Consider the following 13,836-nt stretch of genomic DNA (forward strand, 5'->3'; position numbering starts at 1 on the left):
GAATGCAGAATTCAAAGCAACGTTCGTACTGAAATGTCTTATAGGTCAGTCAATCCATCTGCCTTCTAATACCTCCAAGTGGTTTACCTTTAGATGTGCTTTTTTAAAGTAAATCTTGGGAAGAGAAGGGTTAGTTCTCCAAAAATAGTTGTTCTAGAGTTGTGTGGAATCCACACCATCCCCACTGTAGCATTTAAATTTTTCACTACTCTAAACAGCAGCATCCTTATAGCTGAGGGTTTTTTTCCACAGTGACTAAATCCATGAGATTGTACTTATTTCCCTCAAAAGGAAAGGAAAAGAGTTCTACGAAACAATGATTTTCTGCTTTTCCCTGGTGATCCTTCTTGAGAATAAATGGACCGAATGAATTTGTAATCCTTAGCAGTCTACATCACAAGAATTAAGAGATAAAGTCAGTCCACAGTGGGGATATATAACTTCTGAGCCCAAAAGCACAGGGCACAAAGAACTATTGAAACAGTTCTTCCCTGTGGGCCCTCCAGTAGTTCTCCCCTTAGTTGCAATAATGGATGGAACCCAGCAAGTCATTTTGTCCGAAGTAAATCAGTTCTTCCTTATGCCACATCAGAAAAAGCCATAAAATCAATAAAAACGTAACCAGCTTATTCCTTTAAGGGGGGAAAAAAGTAATCAGTGGGTTCCAGAAGATTTGGGGCATTGTTCTGAAGCAAACTTTTCGAAACTTAATTTGAACTGACGTTTATTAAAAGGAAGGTTATTAAAACTAAAAATGGAGGTGATAATGACTTCTGCAGCAGCCAAATGTTAGATCATGAAAAAGTGGGCCATTCAGGCTGGTAATAAACTGACAAAAGAAACAAACTATTCAAAACCAGGATGTTTTTACATAAATAAAATCGTAAGCATTAGAGATGGAAAGGAGCTATTACAGTTCCTCCCTTCACGTACCACAACCGGATATTGTCTCCAGGCAGAGGACAATATTGAACTGATAATATATACAGCTAGCAATAAGCAGAAAGAAGGGAGAAAACATATCATCTTCAAACAGGAAGTATGTTCAAAGATATTCATCAAGTCTAAGGAATTTTATTATGACTTATTGCTTAGGCTTTTAAAATTATTTAAAAACATGGAGCATGTAATTCTTCCCATCCTCTGTCATAAACACCATTCACACTAGTGAAAACTGGAAATAAATGCTAGTGAATGCTGCCCATTTCATACAGGTCACAAAAGGCTGAACCTGACAAGAAAATAGGTCAAAACTCACACATGCTGTTTCATGTGATAATAAAATTGCATGTGTCATTAAGAGCTAGACCCTTTGCTCCTGTCATGATTTTGTTCCGAAATAGTATTCTTGAAGACTATACTCTGCTCTCTTCTGTATTCCCTTCCACTTTTAGAGGCTATAAAAAGCATACTTCCATGGCTAGAAAAGCCTTATGAATCCACAGCATGTTGTTCTGTATATCCTTCAACTCCAATATGTACTAGAGATTAGTTTGTATCTATAAAAAGAACTACAGCTGTTTGTGCTCGTCTACTTATAAGAGGCTAGAAAAGCATATATTAATTAGGGAGAATTTGTTTGGGAGCACTTCAAAACTCTTGTGTGTACTCCCTGTGTAACTAACAGCTTTGTTTTCCCTTCACCTCTACTGAGACTATAAAAATCATTCGGGGAAAGCCTACAAAATTTGTTTCACCTGAATATCTCTCCAAGTGATTCACACTGTAACCCCAGTGGCATCTGGAATAAATCATTATTAGTTCATATTTCATCTCATCTTAGCAGCCTTATTTGTGTCCTGTATCCTCTACTTGGCAGCCATTCTTTCCGCTTTGCTGTCTCTTTATGCCCTTTAACACAGATGACTGATTGGATTAAAATAATTTAGGACTGAGATGATTCACATTTCAGTTAAAGTCAACTGTACAGCCTGTTCTGCACTGGAGAGACCACCTGTAGTTCACCATGCACTTGGGCATGTTCCAGTGACTTGGAGGTGTGAAAGGACTAGGGCAAAACTGAGGTGCTTCGCTTTGGCCTTTTGTGCAACAGCAGCAGTTCATAGAGCAGCCTGCTGGCAAAGGCAATAGGAAGCAGTGTTTGAGTTAACAGCCAAGCTCTTCACCTCTATGGGCTCGAGCTCAAATTCAGACTTGGGTCACAAGTGAAAATGTTTGGTCTGATCATCCAAGCAATTCTGCAAAACTGCTGAGCACTTGGTCACTATTGGCAGTCCTGCAAAGAAGGTGCCAAGAACCAGTGTAATAAAAGGCTGTTTCAAGTCAGGATTGAAGTACTGCATAAGGCAGCAGTCACAAGTTGCCAATCTTTCCAATTTTCACATACTGCCAGGGATCTTAGTCCCTGTGTTTTGCAGGTTACAGCCTCATTTTCCATACTTTTGGAAACTGTTCTGCATCCACCACTGGACTAAAAAGTGTCATCATAGCATGTGACATTGAGCAAATTTTCACACATTCTCAAGTAAGGCAGAGTAGCAAAGAGTATTTTTCTTGAAGTCATATACAAAACAGCAAGCTTGACATTTGGAAAAAAACAAAGGCACCTCCAATGCCTTTTGGGTGTTTGTACAGCTCTTTAGGGCATAACATGGGTAAGTCACATGTGTTCCCATTTTCCTCAGTGTGACGGGTGCCATTTTTTACTTAGGCCATTCCAAGAAGTGCTACAATGTGGCCCTCATCTTTCTCTGATCCCTCAGTGAAAGTTAATACCATCTCAGTAACTCTGACAGGGCATCTGTCTGTCTCTGCTTCTGAAACCACTATTTCCACAGGGCTCTGTTGAGAGAGGGCCCTTATCTGCAAAGCAATGTTAGAATCGGACAATGGTATTTCAGTGGGTGAGCAACAGGTATTTCAGTTCAAACACTTGTGCTTGTAGCTTTGCAGTTGTTAATGTCACAGGAATGTGAGGAGTCCCATGTTATAAATAGGTTTATATAAAAGCAGTCTTAAAACAAAGAAATAAATTATTAGTACTGTCATTCCTAGCAACCTTAGACATGGGCCACAATTCCATACACTAAATGTTTCATATAGAACAGAAAGATTACTATACCTTCCTTACCCCATCAAATTTACAGCATAAATGCTGATTTTCAAACTCATGCAAAGTTCACAGTTGTCAAGATTTATCAGTTGTCCTATTTACATCCCTTCTAAGGACAGTAAACTGAGTAGGTTATCAGTGTCAGCTTAATAAAGCCAGAAAAGTTTCTCTAGGGCAAATCTAGCCTTAACAGTCTAATATAGAGCACAAACATTGTAAGAAAATTTTTTTTTGTAGGAAAATACTTCTTTTAGTTACAGCAGTCCTGGCAGCAGCAGGCTTCTGCTGGAGACCCAGCACAGGAATTCTATGTACCTGGCTTGCAGAGCAAAGCAAATGCTGCAAGAGTCATGTCAGCGTAGGAAAATGCTAGTACATTTTCCAAACACTGATATCACCTCACTGTATATAGAGATGTCAGGATCTCGTGATATTAGACTACAAAGCTGGCCTCATGGTGGTTGGTTGGCATATTACCTACAAACACTTTTGAGCAATGAAATTACCTCTCAAGATTAAGATTCACTTGAAACTGGGAGAAAATAGTAGGACCATTGGCTGGGAAAAATGGAAAGAGAGTCATCCCTCTTTACAGTGAACTTTTCCTCCCCACCCTTCTGGTTTTTTTCTTTTTATTTTTAAACTTACACAAACAGCAGTATTGATGCAGATTTAGTACCAAAGATTTTTTTGATCACTTTCAGGAAAATTTTAACCAACCCTTGCCAAGGAGACTTTATGCAAGAGAACCTTTTTAAGACCCACTTTTTTGGGGCTACTACAACACATACTCAGTCATAATCCATCAGATCTATGACTGAGAAGCACAGAAATTCACAGCAAAGAAAGCCTAAGTACATCTTCTGATGCTGACTGTAACTTAAAAGATAAGTAGAATTTGTAGACACGCCCTTTTTAACTTTATCAAGCTTGAGTCTAGCTGCAGAGCAGAGTGAGCTGCAGCTCAGGTTAAACTGTCTCAGCACTCAATCAAACACAGACATTACCTGAAAGTAAAGGTCATCATGTGCCTCTTAGTCCATTATTGTTTAGTGTTTTCATTTATGGAGTCATATGCGATTTTCTAATATTACAGTTTATCCTGGAGATAGTTCTCTCCTACATTAGTAATGGGAAATTTTGTGATAGCGCAGTTGCAGTATATGTTGCATTATATGAATTTCTGTTCCTTTCTCCCCACAAAGAATTTGCTCTCAGTATTATCATGCAACTTCAGCATTCTACCTTGTTATGAATAATTAGTCTCAGCCACTAAAAAAATTAACATGACACATATGTTAAAAAGTTGCTACGGGGAACTTTTGCAAATGATGTTTTACCCACCGTGTAAAAACAAAGCTATTATTCATTTCCCTCAACATTTAGACTTCACTGTGACTTCCACATGTGTACAGAAGATGGCTCAGAAACAGACACAAAAATCTGAGACTACGTCATTGGATAGCACAAGCTCTCCCATGTAAAGTTTCATAAACGACATTTCCTGAATAGGCAGTGGGACACTTACAGGCATACTTACCATCGCTATATGTTTTCCATTGACTGGAAAAATAGAATGGAAAATCCATACCCTTCCACACTGTGCCATGCCTGAAGGGTCACAGAAAGTGACTGTACCTCTAATGTAACAGCACTTCCTTCAAAAGCCCCAGTACTTTAAAAATGTGTTACATACACCCAGATGCACCCTTTGGATTGGTATAATAAATTTTTGTAAAGTTTTTCAGATGCCTAAAGTTAATCGTGTGCATAAACATTTAAACAACCCCTCAGGACACACAATTGAAATGAAGGAGTTAAGAGTATGTTAGGCCAGTACTAAAAGTTACTGAATTTTAAAAATATTTTTCCAGTCTAGTAGTTGCTGCTAACTCCATGGAACTGTACTTTAACAAATCTCCTAAGTATCACATTTTTTAAAGCCAAGGTTAATACTGATAGATGAGCTGGGCTGCAAACTGTATTGTTATTAGGCCTACTGTGATTTGATGTAGAAAGCAGTACTTTGGTATAGCAAACCTTACAAAGAGGAGGAAGAACAGTCTTGAGAAAATGCACAAAAGTTGGAATCAGAAGTTCAAGATTCTATTTTTGTTTTTTCCTATGTTTTCTGAGTGACCTTGGGAAAATTACTTAATCTTTTCATATCTCAGTATTTCTACCAGTAAGATAGAGATAATATGTTCTTCATCATCATGAGGCTACTCTCAACTAGCTTTTGCAGTTTGTTCCAAGAGTCACAACAGGAAATACAATTTCTTTTTTGCACTGTTCACATTTTCTTCCTTTACCATGCAGTTATCAAAAAGTCTAAACTATACCATTACATATGAAAGTCAGAAACTGTTACTGAAGTGGATAAGGGATGCATAGTAATTCATTTTCTCAACAGAAATAATTTACAGACCCTCACCAAGCTGCTTCAATTATCATTTACAGGTGTATTTTACTTTGTAACATGAGTCAAGTAAATCAAGCATTTTAATGGTAAAATGTAACTCAAAAATATGTATCATGCAGTTGTGTACATTCTTTGATCAAAGAGCCCGATATGTAATAATGTATTCCCTTGAGGAAGCTAAATATTAAATATCACTGGATCAAATTTTTCTTTATGGTACATAAGCAAACAGCAAAACTATCTGTGGAGAAGGTGCCAAAACAGATCTATGGGGAGAAGCAACTAATTAACAGGAGATGATTTAAGAGAGGGATCCTTGAAAGAGAGCTGGGGCCTCATAGGTAAGGTTTGTCCCTTGAAGTCAGCAAAGTCAAACAGATAGCAGAATCATTCTTAGGGGTTTCTGCTCTATGAATGGGGCAAAAAGCGTCAATGGAAGAAGGGAGTCATTGACCAGCAGTGTCATCTAGGAAACAAGGGCAACATGAACAGGATGAAGCACTACAAAATCAAACCAACAAGATATTCACAACCTTCCCTGGATATTGCCTAGGACAAAAATGAGAGAAAACTGCATAGTGCACCCTGCTCTGAACATCAGATAGTTGTTTCTGTCCTGCCCAGACATAAGCTACCCTTTTCAAGGCCAACTTCTACTTTCATGCAGAAAAGAGCTCCATTAATGTCAAAGGATTTAAAGTAGGGCAATTCATCAAAGTTTGAACTCCAACAAGTGTTAAGAATACAGTGAGGCGCAGCCATAAAAGGAAGGAATGAAGGAAACAATAAGATTACATTCTTAAAAACTTATAGAAGCATTTCTAGTGCCTGGACCATGTGGCTGTTGTCACAGAGTGCTGAATTCTCTAAGGCAACTGCCCAGTGCAGAGCTGTGACTACAAGGAAATCAGTTCTCCATCAGACTGCGAGTAGTATTAATATACACTAGACTGCTCATAGTTGTAAACACATAACCATACTTCTCCCTTTTTTTGTCTACATTAGGCATGCTATGCAAATTCACCTAAAAAAGAGGAAAATAAGAAAGACAGATTTAAAAACAAACCAAGAAAATTTGTTTTTCTCTTTTTTAACCAAAAGTTTCAGCTCTGTATTTAGAAGTTCTTTCCCAATGCCACCGCTCACCTTCATCCTGTTCTGCAGACTGCAGAGAGCCTGCTCAGCTCAGTCCACATCTCCTAGGGATTCTTCCCATTTTCCCTAGTCCCAGCAGAGAGTGACCAGTCAACTCTTCGCTATCTAATCCACAGGGCCAGAGGGCAGGCCTTCGCTCACCCTTTCCAAGGACCTGGCATGAAATAGGCGTTTATCACCTCACTTCTCTTTGTAACCCTGATCTCTTGAGTGCCCATAAACTCAGGTCTCAGTTCCCTTCTACCGGGCAGATCCTGCAGTCAAGCATTCCTTGTCACTCACCCCAGAGACAGTCCTGGAGCAGTCCAGCCTTCAAGCCCTCCACGGTCTTGCCTCCCAGCAGTGTGCCCATCTTCTAGTTCTCACTAGTTCACACTTCTAGTAACCCTTTCCAAGCAGTCCTCACATGCCAAAGCCAGCATTAACTAAACACAGCCCCCTCCTGGCTTTTAAAGAAACCATTATGCTCCCACCTTAGCATGTAAACAGCTGGAATCTTGGTTTATAATAATCCTCCAACTGTTATTTAAAAATATGAATCCTTTTGATGCTGCTGTCCTCAACTGAAGTATCTGAGTAACAGAAGCACATGGCAGAACCCTTAATGTGTATTGATACATGTTATTTGAAGTGCTGTTTTCTAGATGCACTGGTTAAAACTCACTTTCTGCTGCTGCTCAGTGAAGTAAGAAGAGAACTTAATCTGATGAAGGACAGAGTTGAGGTAGTAGCATCAGGCAGCTCAGTGGTTGGTCATATTCACTGCATAGATTCCTTCTGAAAATCATTCCTCTGAAAAAGAAAAAAGCACACCAATCTCTCAGGTCCTGGATCATTATGTTCAGTCAGATGAGAAATAGGTTTCATGGAGTAAAGGTTGTTCTCTTTGGGCACTGCAGAGACCATTTATTCTGACTGAAGGAATTAAAAACATGAAAACTCCATGAAACATCATGTGAACCTCCATTTCAATAAATCACATCCATTTTAATTCTTGCTTTATCCCAGATTGTTATGTAGATGATGGCCAAAGGCAAAGGAAGCAGAAAAGAAACACAGTTCAGGATACCCACTAGCACTGCATCAAAATAAAGTGACTGTAAATAAGCTAGGGAATCCTGAAGTGTTGCAAAACACAGTAACTTTATACGAACCTTGTCTCTTCTCTTTCCTGTTGTAGGCCACTATCAGTGAAGGAATTTAGAGTTACCATCTTGTGTCAGATTTCTCTTTGCTTCTTTCACTGACTCAACCCACCTTGATTTTTCTCATGTGTCGGAGCCAGACAATAGTGATGTCAGAGACAGGACTAAGGAGGCCACAGCATGTGTTAGAGGGCTGAATCTGGCAGCTTCCCTTCATTGTGCTGTCTCCTGAAATAGAATGAATCCCCATCACAGCTGAACCTGCTCCATTTTTATTGGGTCACAGCACAAAGGCAATTACTTGTTAGATCAGGCCATGAACATGGCAATACTGTGAGCTGCCTGAATTCCTGCTTTTAAAAATAAAATCACTGCAGGAGTTTTCAAAATGACACAGCTGACTGTCCAACATCATTGGAAGCCATTTATGGGAAACCTAGAATTTTGGTTTTAGATAAGATCAGGGCATTTCTTTTACCAAAAGATGGCCAAGGCCGCATGCCTTACCAGAACAGCCATACGGGCAGGAACAGCATGATACCAGTAAGGACTTACAGCATAATGTTTCAGCCATATGAGGTGGATCCTGATGGAAACTGAGTTTCAGAGAGATGTAATTTCTCATCCACTTTTTAAGGAGGATTCTCTGAACAGAAAATCATAGCAGTTAAACCACTTCACAGGGATCTCTAATCAGCTCTGGATTTGCCAGTTAAAAATGTTGAAACAAACCAAAACAAATATTCCCATGGCAATACAGCAACATCCCCTACTAAGTACTTTGTGTCTTAGTGATTAGTTTCCTACTTGCTTAAGATTTTCACTAGTATTTCTTCCCCAGTTTTGGATCTCTCAGGACTGGAGACAGATTTGAAAAAGGAACCTGCTTGTGCAAGGGATATTCAATTGTACTTCAGCAGCTAAAACTCTTCGGAAGTCCCAACCTAAGTACTAATGCAACAGTCCCAGCTATTACATAGTCAGTGCAAATTACAATCAAAACATCGGTTGATTTGACAAGTCAGGAGGACACCATAATGTTTCTGTTTCAACATGTGACTAACTTGTAGGTACCTGCTTTTCTCTGCTTCCTCCCTCCAAGAGCCAGTGGCTTTGTTCTGCTTAAGAAACATTGGTTCCTGCAGAATTATTTGACTTCAGTTATAATTTGACTGTTATTATTTTACTTGATCACAATTTGCAACATCTCATCAAAAGAAAAACGCTCATCACAGAGCACACATTTAATTGGAACTTTCATTCCAGTCCCTCTACAACTCATACCCAACTTGTAAAGGAAAGGGCTGAGGAACAAAATAAGATGAATGGAATAAGGAATAAGGCATTCCTGTTTACTTGTCTGGGAGTTCTGTTCTTGTTAACTCGTGCATTCCTCTAAGCATGGGGGAATTGAATCAGGTTACTTATATAATAGGATCCTGAATTTGTATCCCACTTGTCCTCCCCTAGGCCACTGAAACTCAGTTGGAGAGCTTGGCTGACCCTAAACAAACTTTTTATTATTGAAATTGCCAATAAAGCTACACATTAAATTCACTTGTTTATTTTACTTATTGTGATTGAACGGAGGTAGTCAAGAACATTTTTTTGACATGGTGTGCCTCTCTCTACCAGTCCTTCATTCTGCTTACTGCATGAAAATGTTGTGCAAGTGCAAATTACATAGCCAATTTGTCAGTTCCCGTCTTACATGAGTTGTACATTTCACATCTGACCATCAAGACAGTCCTGATCTTTCTTCCTCTCAACTGAGAAACAATCTTCCTACATACCTTTCAAATAGGAAAAAAATTACCACTTGGGAGAATCAAGCTAAGTCAGCTAGCACACTCCCTCACCCTGCCCTTCTTGCTTTGAGTTCAGTTCCTCCCTTATTCCCAGCACAACCGAAAACACTAACAAAGGAATGGAAGAATGTGTGAATGAAAACTGAGACGACTTTGGTTAAATCATTATTAAATAGCCAAGTACTCATCTGAAGCAGTTCTGTCGCTGTATTTTGTTGGAGCATTTGGCTACATTCTCCTAACTGGTGTTGAGTAGCAAATGTTTGCTTTTGCATATATTCTCTTGTGCAGACTGATGTAACTGACAGGACAGACTGCTAGCATAAATGTATTAAATGAAAACTGTTGTGCTTAGGTTTCAGTCTAGTTTGTTCTATTTCCCTTTTAACAGACATACTGCTACAATAATAGCTTACTCCAGGTTATCTGTTGAGGTGGTGGTGTTGAGCAAATTTACTTTATGCTTAAAAGGCCAGGAATAATTCTGTGGGATGTTGAAAGGTGGGGCACCGAGATGCTACCCTTTGAAAAAAAAACATATACCAGCAGTCATTCTCCCGTGGCTACCAAGTTTATTTTAAAATCATTATCTTTACCTGCAACTACAAAGTGGCCAAAGCATTACTTGTAGGCCACTGTGAGAAAAGCCACTGAACCAGTTCACATGTTCTGTTTACAGTTAAATGAAAAATTCTCAGAAAAGTATGGGTCATTTTGCTCCTCCTTTACTGCTTTGATGTAGTGAATATATCAGTAGCAAAGCAAAATATTTGTTAGTTCTGATTTGTGAAAGTAGGTGAGCTGGGCAGTCTTTCTTCATTTGGATAATCTAGATGTCATATATCCATTTGTAAATACCTCTTTTAAAAGGCTCTGGAAATTTATATTTTAATGCTCACACAATTCTTCAGTGCTTAAGGAAAAATGGTGCTTGAGTTAAGCCCCTTATTTGGAAGAGCCAACTGGCTCACAGTTTTCTCAGCTAAATTTATCCTAGTCTTCAGATGTCACAATTAAAATTGTTCAATAAATCAACAGGCTCAACCGAACAAATCATCAGATCAAGGCACCAAGTAATCAAACTGAACAAGACTAACGCTCATCTGACACTATTTTGTGGTAAGTATCAAAGATAACCAGTTCTGAGCCACAGTATGGCATTAACTCCCTCTGTGCCCTTGACAATTCAATTTACTGCAGTGCCAAATTTTATCTGTGAATGGGCATATTGTTTATTCTTGGAGTGCTGCAAGGCAAAATTAGGAAGGTTTTCCATAAAGGTTTCAAAATGTAACCTTTTTTCCATACTCTAACAGAGGATTAGCACTGCCTGTTTTAAGAAAGGTGCAATGACAGATTAATCAGCCTTCAACTGAGAGACGCAGAGAGATATTGAGTGAAACAGGTGGGAAGAGATTCACAATACCTTTCCCTTCATACAAATAGCATGCATTTACAACTGAATACTTACAGTTGAACAGTGAGCTAGAATTAAGAGGCCAACATTTGTTTAGACAAACTAACTGAAAATAGATCAAGTTTAAACTTCAAGAGAATTCCAGCTTTTCTTCTGTCTAAAAATGGAGCACAAGATTTGCGGATATTGTGTAGTCAACACTGTCATTTTGAGGCTGGGTTGGCCCCAAGTATGAAAGCAGCCTGGGTTATGAGTCAAGCTGCGTTGCTGGGGTTCATCCTGCTGACAGTCCATCTTGAATTACTTAATGCCATAACTCTGCTTTTACCCTATACTAGGAATGTTATGTTAATAGCGTAGCTCAGGGAAATGATAGCGACAGTCCAAGGAGGTTACCATAGGGACAGCCTTCTTTTTTATGTTTGAGCAAAACTCTAGAGTTGCAATTCACAATGTTTTATTGGACTCTATGTAACAGCTTGACGTTTTGATTGTTCTGTTTGCTTGTTTGTTTGCTCTTGTATGTGGGCAACATAAGGAACTTTGCAAAACTGGTAAGATAAGACTGAAAATGGGAATGACAAATCTCTGTCTTACAAGGGTAAAATTATCAAAGTAGAGTCACTCTAAAAATATGATTCTCATCTGACCTGTGCTTGCTATGTTTTCCTAAGATTTTCTGCAAAATTTCTGCAAAATAAAATAATTCTGAAGATCCAAAATATTAGATTCCTTTGGTACCTTTTTTTGCCAATGCTAGAAATTAAGCTACAATCCCATGTGAATCAGACTGTTAATTGGACATATCTGTAGTCCTAATCATAAAGAAATTCCTCCCAGTCTTTTATCAGAATGGAAGTGAAAATTGTGAGTTGTTTTGCAAATTGCTTATTCATTCGCTAATGACAGAAGAAACCGATCACGGAGTTTCCTGCCCCTTACAGAGCATATGCAAAGGACAGTGAAAGTCAGAACTGCTAAGCAATAAGCAATCATAAATGGAAAGGTCTCATTTACTGGAGCTGTTACAGTTTGGGTGAACGACAGTGCAAACGCACCTCAGATCTGCACTCCTTTAAAAGTTAGCACTTCTGTCTGAACAGTCACATAAAAGTTACCATAGAGAAATAACACCTGCACAGCCCATCAAAACCAAAGGTAGTATCTTGTTATTGGTTGCAATCAACAGAGGCTCCCAGAAAGCCACACTTGTTACTAGTTCATTTCCGAACTCAGAACTGTAACCCCTTCAGCTGGGCAGGGAATGAGGTCAGGTGTCAAAAGCATTACCCTGGCAGAAAGCAAGTCTGTATTTTGTGCTGCAGAGTATTTACTTTACACGCTAATTTTCCTAACAGCATCATTGGTGAGGAACCCCTCAGTAGCTGAGCAGGCCAGCCTTTTTCGGTGGCAATCATTCTTTTACGTTTCCATCTGTGATGGTTGCACCTTCAGTTTACAGTTACCGCAACTAAACTGTGCAGACAGCTTACCAAAATGCCTCATAACCCTAATGAAATCATATTGCAGAAATTTATGAAAAATGAAGGGCTTTTTTAGGAGGAAACATTCTTTCTGTGACTGATCTGAGGCTGAACAGCTAATGCAACAGTTGGAGAGAGCAGATTGTGATTAGAAGAAAGGACAAAAGACTTGGAGAAAGACTTGTGGAAAACCCAGAATTAGCCCTTTGTTACAGAACATCATTTGGTTTGGAGAGTTTTCTTAGCTATGATTTTTGGTAACACCTTGACAGAACCATCCGAATTTCCCAAGAAAGGAAATTGCCCAGGCTGGAATGAAACCCATCGGTCAAAAGCAAATCACACTGAGTGAGTTACAGAGAAAAATGGACAGCTAAATCTACCAGTAAGCTACTTTGCAGAAAGCAAATAGGATTGTTTGCACAGGATGGCCTGGCCAGAGTAGTCTCAGTCTTCATCTTTCTGTACTAAGTGGTGATCCTGAAGGTGTTTCACAGAACTATTTCAAGGCCATTGGTAGGTCAGCAAGGTATTTTTGAAATTTTCTTTAAAATGCAAATTTAATAGTGTCACTAGTGCTTGCTAGAAAAAGAGAACAGAGGATTTTGTCCCCCCAAAAGACAGGCATAAGTTTCTGGGAACAGGTTTGTAGGATCTTTTAAGGAGTGCTGAGCAGGTAGAACTCCCATACTTTCAAATTCCCTTGCCTTGAGTGATTTAATGAGCAACACAAAAGCTATAGGATACCACCCTGTTTCAAACAAAAACAAATTCTGAAGGAAAACTGATCCACCACTTATCAGAACGGGATTATGGGCCAATTTGCAGTCATCCTTGCTGGTGTGTTTACCAGGGAAAAGAAAATCAAGTTGCTAAAGGCCTTGTAGAGGTTCAGGTATAAGCCCCTAAATCTAAAGATGATTTTTTCTATCACCTGTAGAATGGAATAATCTAACAGATCATCACCGTATTCATAATAAAATAAACGCAATTTCCCTCCATTTGGATCATGTTTTCCAGCCTAAGTCATCAAATATGCTGCTTAACAAGGCTTGCTCATCTGCAGGAGAACTACTTGTGGTCATTTTGCAGCTTTTGTTATTTAACGAGGACTTCTAAGAAACAGCAGAGTCGATGAGGAACTCAAAGGATGACAAAGAGCTACAGCTAACTTCAAGGATAATAAAACATGTATTTTCATCCTGATACTAGTTAACACAGAACCCACTGCAAAAAGCCTCTGATAATCAAAATTCCTACCCCTTAAACATGCTACTGATGGTCTGAGGAGGGTTTTAAATGCACATGCGTACACCATATGATTAAACTAGT

The sequence above is a fragment of the Gavia stellata genome, chromosome 9, assembly GCF_030936135.1.
Source record: "Gavia stellata isolate bGavSte3 chromosome 9, bGavSte3.hap2, whole genome shotgun sequence".
Taxonomy (NCBI): domain Eukaryota; kingdom Metazoa; phylum Chordata; class Aves; order Gaviiformes; family Gaviidae; genus Gavia; species Gavia stellata.